Genomic DNA, 11567 nt, shown 5'->3' with positions numbered 1-11567 from the left:
GTTGGAAACTGAACAGACATTCTCTCTGGACTGAGGAAATTCAGGCACATGCCTGCAGTGGCTCAGGCTAAAAGCCGGGGGGCGCTACAGCAGCCCTCCTTTCCCTTCTTCAGGGACCTGAGCTGAGGGGGACATGGCCAGACCCTGGCAGGGCTCTCTCATTAGGGAGCTCTGCCTGCATAGTCCCAGGTTTTTCCCCACCAGCTGCTCAAGAGGCAGAAGTGTTGTCAGCCCCCAGCCCTGGGCTAGCATGAGGCAAGGGAGCATGTGCAGTGCATGCATCTGTTGATGATATGGAGCTTCTCAATCTCCCTCCCTACTTGTCAGACTGTCTGCAGCAAACTGACAGGCAAGTAAGCCAGCCAGAGAGGAGCTGATAAGAGTCTTTACCACCTGATTAGCAAAACAATAGCCTCTCTCCATTAGTTCAAACTGCTTAAACAATTTACCAGCTGATATATTGATTAGCTACAAAAGCTCTGTTCTGTCTGCTTGCTTGTCCCAGTGAAATTGGAGAGAAACACACACACAGACACCTCTCAGTATTAGCTAGCATACTACATGCCTAGGGTCCCTGGGGCTGGGGTCCATGCTGTGGGAGATGCAGGGGGGGGGAAGGGAGGGGATTTCCTGCTTGAGCAGTGAGGGGAGGTAGAGAACAAGGAAGCCAGCAGACCCTGCTGTGCCTGCAAATCTCTGCAGGAACTGCAAATCTCAGCCAGGGAGCATAGGGAAGGGGCCAGTCCTGCTGTAGAGCAGAGAGACCCACCCAGGACAGGGAGCATGACAGGATGCTGGGGGTGTCTGGTTTATCTTAAACCAGCAAGTGGTCTGGGACAGACATTGCATAAACCCGTTTGAGCCAAATCAGTTAAGTCTGATACTATATTCAACCAGGTTTATCTCAAACCAGTTTCAGTGATTTTCAAACCATTTTATGTGTACTGAACATCTGTTTACAGGTTTAAACCAGTTTCTAATTACTTAAGCCAGTTTATGTGTAATGTCTGTCCCTAGCCCAGAAGGTAACTATGAGTTATTAACTGTTGTCATTTTAAATTAATCTCATTTTTTGGAAACTCCAAGTTATAGGTTTTGAATGCTTTAGAGGTGGCAATAAGGAGGCAGCTAGGGGGGGTTTCTTATAAAAAAATAACAAACAGCAGTTGTGGGTTTGGTTATACATTTAACACTCTCCACTCCCCTGCATCTGGCTTTCTTTTCTTCATCTATCCCACACAGCCATGTGGTAGCCCTTACCCAAGGTTGGGCTATTATTTCAGCTGGCAGGACATGTAGTGAGCTTTGATGAGTTGTCAAGGGCCACTCACATAATATCTCTCAGAAGATATCATTTTAACAAATTATACATTAAAAATAAATCATATGCTAAAAATCAAGCATCTACTGTAATGTATTTTAATTTTATTTCAAAAAATTATTTTTGTCCTGATATATGTCTTTTTCAGTAGTGTATGTAGAAATGATTGCATAATAGCTCAAAATAAAGTCTTATTCTTGTATGTCGTGTGGGGAGGGAAGGGTAGGGAGGGGTCACCCTCATGCTAGGTTCTGGTAGCCGGTCACAGGTTGGGGAAGGGAGAGGAGAATTAGGGGTGTGTGAAGCACAGCTCACCTGGGCAGTGCAATGCAGGTTCAGTCCACCCCCCAATCTGGCCCACGACTCCCCCCCACAACACTCTGCATGGAGCCAAGCCGAGCCCACTCCCACCCAGGATAGCCTGCTCCATGCTCCTCTCTGCACCTGCCAACAGCCCTGGCCCTGGCCAGCATACCCAGCTTCACAGCAGAGTTACTCCTGGTGCAGCTGCAGCCACCCAGGTACTGCTCAACTTCCCCTGCCTCCAGTGGCTTCTCCTCCTCCTGCCCCTCCTGTGCCACTCCAAGAAGCAGTTAGCATGGAGAAGGGCTGTGTCCATGAGGACACATGTCAGGCACCATACACCCAGCCCAACAGGGGAGGGGAGAGGAGGGCTCCAGCTTCCAGCTACCTTCCACCCACTCAGCTGCCCACAGGTGGCTGCTCATTGTGCAAGACAGGTGGAGTGGGTGGAAGGTGGCCAGAAGCTGGAGCTGACACCCTGCATACTGAGGCAAGAGCTGCCACAGTTTACCCCCTGCCTGGCCAGGCATGTGGTGCCTGGCACATATCCCCACAGCCACCATTACTTCCCTGAGCTACCTGCTGCCCAGAGTGGTACAGCAGAGGCAGGAGGAGGAGCCACTAGAGGTGGGGGGAGCCAAGCAGTACCCAGGCGGCTGCAGCCACACCAGGAGCAGTCCCACTGGGAAGCTGTGCATGCTGCCAGGAGTGGGGGCTCTCAGTGGGTGTGGGTGGGAGCATGGCATGGGCTGCCCCAGGCAGGAGTGGGTAGGCCTGGCCCCATGTTGAGTGCTATGGGGACAGCTGTGGCTAGATTCAATCAATTAGTGGGTGCCCATCCATGAGCTGGATCTAATCAGTTAGTGGGTTGAATCCAGCCCCAGGGGGTATATTTTTCCCACTCCTGCCTTAACTTTTTCTGGCTGTTTGGTTTACTTTGTCATAGTTACCTACCAATAACCACAATGGAGCTGAACTAGAACTTCAAGTCTGAACCACCACCGGAACTGGGGATGTTCAGTTCAGATTCATAGATCCAAACCATCATCAAAACATGATGAGACCTCATTTCTGTATGTGAAATCAGATGCTTCCATAAATTGCAGAAGTCTCAAAATTCATGACTTTTCAGCCTGTGATGAAAACATACACTGAAATCTTATCTAGACAAAGAAAACATGGTTTATTTTGACTGCTGAAAAATATTTTTGCCTGTTCGGCTACTGTACCTGCTTCTACTCCTATATTCTGTTTTTTTTCTAAAGCAAATGAGCTGAGATAAAGAAACAAGTCTCTAGTAGTTAAGGAGAAAGTGGCAACATATTCACACACTTCTAGCAAGCAGTACATGAAACAGCAATCACAAGCTGAATTACTGCATAATAGATACATGCCCAATCAAATCAGCATTAGAAATTAAATCTATGCAAAGGCACTCTCTTATCAGCAGATTTGGGTCCACTCTGCTTGGTTTCTGCTGTCAATTTCCTTAATTCCACTTTTATGTGTTCACTAAATTGCATCTGCCCAGTAGGTGGCAATCTTAGACAATCAGATGCTCTTTCCTCAAGGCAACATTACTTCTTCATTAGCAAATGCTATATTGCATTAAGGTCATTATTCCATGTACTGTGATCATTATCTGTTTTAATACTGTGAAAATCCATTCAGATTGGAACTACCTAGTCTACTGTAAACTGTTTTATGAAATGATGGATTTCTTCAGCTCTACAAGGCCAAATTTCTTTCAATATAAATTCACGTCCTGCTTGTTACCAAAACAAGGTGGATGGGCAATGACACAGTTCATTTTTACAACAAAATAGGTATTATAACCTCTGCATGAAAAAAGGAAATTGAAATATTTACCTTTCCTTAAGCTATCTCCTTCTTCTGTAAGACAAAATAGGACACATAATAAAGCAAGACATTTTGTCCACTTAAACCCAATTTATTTTAACTATCCTGGTTAATATACAACATGTGTATGCTGTAGCTGTAACTTGAAACCAACCACAAAATCTTGACACAGAGTCATTTATGATGTGTGTGGGGCTAATAACTTGGTTTGTGTAAGTTTTGTTATAACAAAAATAAAGGATTCTACATTTCTTATAAAAATTGAGTATAAATAAATAATTACACTATTTTAAAGCCTAGGAGATTTTTTTCTGCTACTGTAGCATACTATTTTTAAGTGGGTTTGGTTCTGATCCAAAGTTTATTAAAGTCTTTGGATGGATTCTCATTGCATTCAATGGGCTTTGGAATAGACCATTTGTGCTGGTGCAAGTCATAAAATGAACAAAATTGGAAAGATAAATGTTTGAATTAACTGCAGAGGATATATGCTGTAGGCCAGAAGTGGGCAAAATGCAACCCGCGGGCCAGATGTGGCCCACCAGGCCATTCTATCCGGCCCATGGGGCCCCTAAAAAATTGAGAAAATTAATATTTATCTGCCCCAGGCTGCCTGTCATGCGGCCCTCGATGACTTGCCAAAACTCAGTAAGCAGCCCTCCGCCCAAAATAATTACCCGCCCCTGCTGTAGGCAGTAACATTTTCCATCCTTCCAGAGGTGAGAAAGAATAGAGAGTGAGCAGTGCATTCATTTTTTAGTCCATTCTCAAATGTCTAAATAAACATGGTATTTTATGAAGCACATAGAAGCATATATGGACTGAGGTAAGAACTTCTGGGTTCATTTATTTCAACAAATAAATCAAACTGAGGTAGTATGATAGTTCTATGATAGTATACTGGGGGATGTGGTAGGGTCTGGCAAGGCAGGAGTCCATGAGAAGCTCCAGGGGGTGGGGCACATGGGCATGTGCAGACTGTCTTTGCATAGGATCTCTTGGATATAAGCAAAGGAAATGAGTGACAGGGCAGCTTTGACCTCCTGGAATAAGTGGTAGAGCAGGCACAGTGTAAGCAAATGCATATGCCAAGCCAGCACAGAGGGATCTGCCCACTCCTGCCTGGTAAAGTTCAGGATGTCCTCAATATGAATTATCTTGCCCAGGAACATCCTCTGGTGTGCCCAAGGCACCTCTATCATTGACACTGCTAGCTGCAGGTTTTTCAGTAGGGGCTTGGCTAGGAGGTCTGCACACTGGGCAACTGCATCGGGTGATCTAGAGGAAGAGATCAACCCTAGGAGGCAGTGTTGGAAGACATGTCCAATCAGGCCCCACAAGGCCTGGCTACTGACAATGTAAACAAGACCCTGCAGGGCCTAGAAGTGAAGGTGTGCACTTGGATAGAGTTGCAGATAGAGACCAAGTCCTGTCCCCCATTCACACATAGGAGGGTACATAACACCTGCAGGGAACCAGTGTCATCCTAGCCACAGGGACCCTAGTGCCCATCTCTGGACTCCAGACGCCCTGAAAGGGGACTGTGCTGTACAGAGAGAGAGCCCTGAGAATGGGCTGTGGCTATAGCAGATCAGCAATGCAAAGACTCTCTTCGGAGAGCAGGCCCTGTGATGCCACCCAGAAAGTGAGGCACCCAAGTGTTTGCCTTCCAAACTGGACTAGGAGTCTACACCAATTATAGCATCAAAGATGTGGCAGGTTAGAGTAACCTGCAAAGATTGAATCAAGTCAAGCTCAGGCTTTCTGAATGTCTGTCCCTAGCCAGTGCTAGATTCCTGTTACTTTTACTAAAAGTTCAAAAAAGGTCCGTTTCACTGAGCAGTTGCAAGGATTTCCTGGAGCACCAGTTTCCAGGTCCCAAGGCCATGTACTACACAGCTTCCAACACTGCTGGCCTGGGGGATGTCTCGGACGGCCAGGGCCGACTCGAGTTACGCTCGTACGTCAGGGTGGGCTGGTGAATGGAGAGGCAGACACAACTTATTGGTTGTAAAAAACTTTACTCACGCCGCTTGCAATCACGACGCAGGTGGTCCGGTCGTCGGAACAACCACACGAGTTGTTCCAGCTGGCGGGGCCCAAGCCAGTTAATCCGTCCTCAATTCGAAGCCGGCGGGGAAAGGGGTACGTCGGGGTTGCGCTCGGTGACGGGAAGAAAGATCGATAGGTGATCAGTCTATCGATCGGCAGCCGCAAGTCAGATAACTTCAGAGACACTCTGCAGCGTGCTCAAAGCTCTTCGACTTGGGCGGAAGTCGCGCGGAATTTTAAACGGCCAGCGAGCCAATTACTAGCCGCCACGTGTGACTAATTTAGCACTGGCCAATAACGGGGCACAAATTTGCATCCGAATAGCGGGAACTCTTTGCACCGTGCATCTCTGTGCTGCAAAGAAGAAATGCATCCTGCAAAGGAAACTGCAAATTGGCGGGAACTCTCCTGCACGCAGGCTCTTAATTGCAGCAGAACACTCTGCTGTGCAAAGGAGCTCTCATGTGGCCAGGAAATTCCATAGTGCCAAGGCACAAAAAATCACTGGGTCGTGACAGGGGAGACCCAGAAGGAATCTGGGCAGGGTTAAGATTTTTCAGATTAAACCTTTTGAGTTCAACAATCTGCTATTTTTCAATAAAACTTTGTTTTCTTAGAAAATTTATTTTTCCATCCAGATTCTCTGTTGTGGCAAATACCTGTTATGGCACCTATCTGCAATGTTGTGTATCTAAATTATTTTGAAAATCTGGTGATTCAATTATTGTGTTTTAATTATCTGGATAGACCTGGATAAAGACTTTGAAGTCAAGTTATATTATTTAGTTGTGACTTATTAGATAACTGATGTGGTTATCTTTACCAATCAAGGTGTTCTTTACCTTGATTGGATGAGAGACTTTGAACATCTGATATCAGAATCTATAGGTACAAATTTAAATCCTGTTTCTACAAATACTTATAGAAGAACCAACACTTGCTTCTTATTTATCACGGTTTTTCAGTAAAACTAAAAAGTCCAATGTTCACAGAAAGTGCACTCAAAAGGAGCATGGCCACAGGTAATGCAGGTTAAAATGTAAATGAATGTCATAACAAATTTTTCTTACTCACTTCAGTTCTCTCTCTATTTCTAGTTCAGCTCCTGCAACATGTTTCATCTAAAAGGTGAAAGGCTATGGGAATAGTTAGCAATATGAGACCACCAAGAATTAGAAGCCTGTGCTCAGTGTGAAGTATATGAGCAGTACCAGTTAGGTCAATGAGATTACTTGCATGCTTCAAATTAAAAAGGTATGCAAGTGCTTTGCTGAATAAGAAATTACATATGGGCAAAAAAGTGAGGACCTTTTAATTGTTTGACCATCACCAATCCCTACTAACCTAAATCACCCTCACAGACACTGAATGTACCACTTCCTTCTCTATAAAAAGTTTTAGGGAGCAGAAGCAATGACGTGATTCAAATGACCAATCATACACTAACAATAACAAATAGCAAACATTGCTATGAGCAATTCACAAATAACAGGTCAACTAAATATTATTTGTACAACAATGGATTTGTAGGATTATTAAAAGTATTCTCCAAAATCAGGATTCTCTCAAGAACAATTCACTAGCCAGAAAAAGGACTGTTTTTCAGACCTTCCTGTGTCAGCAAAAGTAGAAATACAGGCTTATCCTGCCACGACCATGAAAGGGGGCCAGAGGGGTAGTAATTATCAGTTACCTCATGGACAAACCCCAAAATCAGAATGAGTAAAATTAATTTACCTTATATAAAAATGGTAAGTTTGATGTTGACACAGTTACCGCCTGTGAGCGTCTTACCTGTTCTCCCTACAGGTGAGACACTCTGAGGGAAAAAGCAAAGAAAGGTCTTGGTATTAACTGGATCTAGGTGAAAACCTAACAAGTAAACCAGTTGTGAATGACCACTCAGGAACAACATTCAATTTACTGTTCTCATGTTCATGCTCCTATTAATGTTCACCAGTGATGTAACTAGGGTAGGACGATCAGGGCAGCTGCCCCAGGTGCCAATTTATGGGGGGTGAGGGTGGAAAAATCTAGCTACTGCCAGTCACACAATCGCGCTGATAGTACAGCAGCAACAAGAAGTCACTGCTGCCCCTGGGTGTGGCAGGTGCCCCAGCACATAGCCAGATTGTTATGCCTGTGATATTCACTCTCCACAAATGATCTAGTGAACAAGTAGAAACATTAATTTTTCTGTGAATGGTCATAGAAAGTAATGTGGAGCCCAGAGGTGCAAGTATTCACATCTAGTACCAGAGGGTGATCTGGCACATACCATAATGTGCTCAGCACTTCTCAGGATCAGGCCCTTGGACAGGTGAAAACATAATAGTAACTAAGGGGTCCAAGCTCATGTACAGGCACCTCTAGCTCTTAGCTTTCACTTGTTTCTAAACTACAGAAAAATGATAGAGCTATTTGCAAAAAGCTCAGATCACAGCAGGTGAAAATGTTTTTGACACTATGATTTCCTATTTGAAATCACTGGGTTTAACTTGTGAATCAGGTAGGTGTTTGCACACCTACCCATACTAATATTGTGCAGCACCCCACAGTACTTTTAGGAATGTCACAGCACCCTGGCTGAAAGTCAATGACTTGGATACTTTGCTGCTGCTAGAACACCGGCTGAGCACGTCTACATGTGAGATTAATGCAAAGCAGTAAACGCCACCACATATTGTGCCGGAGTTTATTGCTCTCAGATACCATGTCTTCATGTGCACCCAGGACTGCAGTGTGTCGAGCTGGGTCAAAGCAGCCATGGCTGGCAGACTGCCTGGAGATCAGCCTGTTGGCCTGGGGCTGCTCTGACGCAATTCAACGTGCTGCAGAGGGGCTGGCTGGGCATGAGGGTGCTCCAGTGTGGTGCTAGCTAACAGGCAGCCCCTGCACTGAAGCACCCTGTAGAAGAATAAGGGGACCACAGGATGGGAATTCCCCACTCGCCCCCTTTCCCACAGCCCCCAAAAGCCAAGCCACCTCACCAGCATCAGAACAAGTGATGGCAGTGACCGGAACTGGACAGCAAACAAGCCATCCCCAACATTGCCCCCAAAGATAATCCAGGGTAAGGCAAAAGGCCCAAGAAATAAGGATAATTCACTTACTGGCTCCTCTTAGGCTAGGGGACAAACAAATCTGGTAGCTCAGGGGATGGCTGTGGAACCTTTCCCAGCCTCATGACGGACTGTCTTAGCCTGGTCCAACACCCAAAAGGGCTTCTCTGGAAAAAATGGCCTTTTTGAGAAAGAGGCCCTATCTGGGAACTGGGGAGTGGAAGTTTGAATGGTGCCGGGTCCTGGGACAAGACCCACATGATCCCTTCCTAACCCAGGTGATTCCTCTTGACCCAAGAGGCACGATCCACAGTGAGAGAATGGAAGCCGGAACTGATATGCTAGGAGTCCCAGGAGGAAACCCTAAAGGGACAGCGGAAGTGGTGAAGGAGGAGAAAAGCCAATGGAGAGCAACACTCACAGACGGTGAGGGGCAGGACACCTGCCCATATTTCATTATCTTTCTGTTGGATGGACTTACAGGAAATCCAGATAGTCATCCGGAAAGGGACTACACCTAGCTCCTGACTGTGAAGTTTTAACAGCAGGGCTAGCTTCCATGTCTACCAATCTAGAGGCCTGTGGTTGGGGGTGTAGGGGTGGAGAAGCCCCCATTATAGGCCCAGTGGAGGTGTACCAAAGGTCTTGTTGGACTATTTTGCAACTGTGGGAGCATCATTGCCGGTAGAGCTTTCTGCTTCCTACGGGGCATATTCTAACTGAACTTTCCATCAAGTCATGGCAGGAGAGTGCCCCAGTGGGGTAGGGGACTGTTCCAGAAGGCCAACAATGAGGGTTAAGCCTCAGGGGAGAGGTGCTGGTACATACCCTCATACCCTAGCCAGTCCCATCAGCAGCTACACATGAACTGCTGTGCAGTAAAAAACTCCATCATAGGATAGCACTTGCATTTACAAGTACTAAACTGCAGTGGAATTAATTAGTTTCCTGCAGCCTAATAGGGCTGCATGTGTAGACCTTGAGAATTCACTGTGGAGCTAATTAGTTAGCTCTGCAGTAAATGTCTTGTGTAAATGCACCCAGTATGTTTTATTGGTAGTTTCATTAATTCATATGGCTGCTCAAAATTCCATGCCAAGCTAAGCTAGTGAAGTGTTGCTGTTTGTTTTATTTTTGCCTTTCAAATTACAATGCACCTATACAAAAGGAAAGGGAATTTCAGACCCTGAGTACAACTCAGAGGAAGTAGACCTCCTTCACTGAACCAGAATTCATGTGAGCAACATGTAACATTGTCAATGCTGGCATCAGATATGAAATATGACACTAAATATTTAAACTTCAGTTTTCAAGCATAAAATACACACACATTGGTTTTGAAAAAACGTGTGCAGCTAGCAAACCACAGCCTTTATTTTTAGCACTACAATCTTTCTTGTGTTTGCAGAGAGTTGCGCATTAATCCATAATAGTCACAATCACACAGTCATGGTGCTTTAATTCCAGGAAGCACAGAATCTATACAGGGAGTATACACAGGGCCTGAGAGAGAAACATGGGAGACTCAATACAGCCTAATACAGGGGGCTCCTCTCCCCATTTTGGAAACAGAATGAACTGATTCTGCGGGACCTTAAGCTTGGGGGGGGGCAGGGCTGGTACAACTGTACCCCTATTTCCCCCTTCTCCCAACAAGAAAACAAAGAATATAAGCATTAGAGATGTGGCTGCTTGGGTGTTCTCACAGACTACAGTGCTACCAGTCTAGGCATGCAATACTCTAACCTGAGACCTGAGTTAACTCTTAAAAACCAATCCAGTTCCTAACAATGTCAGCAAAAACCTTTCCACTGAACTCAGTGTTAGCTGGTTTGAATAATGTTATTACAGATATGCATCTATATTACAGTTAAGCAAAGGATGGAGGACGGGATTCACCTCCAAGGAGGAATATTCTGCACTGGTCCAGTCCTGCAGGGAGCAGACCAGGAAAGCCAAGGCTGCAACTGAACTCCAACTAGCTTTGAGTATCAAGGACAATAAAAAGTCCTTTTTCAGATCTGTGGGGAGCCAGAGGAAAAGCAAGGGCAACACTGGACCCCTGCTAAACCAGATGGGACATCTGACAACTAACGCCCAGAAAAAAGCCAACCTATTGGCTTTTTAAAAGTCAACAGTAAGGGCGGCTAGGATCTGGAACCAACTTCCAAGGGAGGTGGTGCTGGCTCCTACCTTGGGGGTCTTTAAGAAGCGGCTTGATGCCTACCTGACTGGGGTCAATTGAGCCCAGTTTTTCCTCCTGCCCAGGCAGGGGGTTGGACAAGAAGATCTACAAGGTCCCTTCCGACCCTACTTCTATGATTCTATGATTCTATTAAATGGGTACTTTGCATCAGTCTTTCATCAGTCCCATGGGACACCCATGCTCACTACAGGGCAGGGTGATCCAGGTGAGGGTGAGCCCCTGTCCTCCATCAATGCTGACCTCGTGAAGGAACACCTTGAGAAGCTGGATACCTTCAAGTCAGCTGGCCCCGACAATCTACACCCCAGGGTACACAAGGAGCTGGCAAGCAATATAGCTAGCCCCTAGCATGGATGTTTGAATACTCCTGGCACTCTGGTGAAGTGCCCGAAGACTGGGTGAAGGTCAATGTGGTGCCTATCTTCAAGAAAGGGAGGAAAGTGGATCCGGCAAACTACAGGCCCACCAGCCTGACCTCTATCCCAGGGAAGGTCTTAGAAAAGTTTAGTAAAGAGGCCATCCTTAATGGACTGGCCAATGCCAACAACCTGAGGGAGAGCCAGCATGGGTTTGTTGCGGGTACGTCTTGCTTGACCAATCTCATTTCCTTTTATGACCAGGTGACCTATCACCTGGACAAGGGAGAAGAGATTGATGTCATATATCTTGACTTCAAAAAAGCCTTCGATCTGTTGTCCCATGATCACCTCTTGGCGAAACTGTCCAACTGTGGCCTTGGGTCCACCATGATCCGCTAGCTGGG

The 11567-nt window shown here is 45.8% G+C and overlaps 1 protein-coding gene across 1 annotated transcript in view; it reads right to left on the bottom strand.

The window, feature by feature from the left end:
• Nucleotides 1–11567, bottom strand: part of OTOL1 (otolin 1) — a 70861-nt gene that overhangs the window by 56016 nt on the left and 3278 nt on the right. The window contains exon 2 of the mRNA XM_014520837.2: nucleotides 3494–3517. The gene's annotated coding sequence lies outside the window, so the exon portion shown is untranslated. The remainder of the gene's footprint in view (nucleotides 1–3493; nucleotides 3518–11567) is intronic.

The sequence above is a fragment of the Alligator sinensis genome, unplaced genomic scaffold, assembly GCF_000455745.1.
Source record: "Alligator sinensis unplaced genomic scaffold, ASM45574v1 scaffold869_1, whole genome shotgun sequence".
In the NCBI taxonomy this organism is placed as follows: domain Eukaryota; kingdom Metazoa; phylum Chordata; order Crocodylia; family Alligatoridae; genus Alligator; species Alligator sinensis.
Note: the sequence above shows the minus strand (reverse complement) of the source record. Positions and strands in the feature narration are given on the sequence as shown.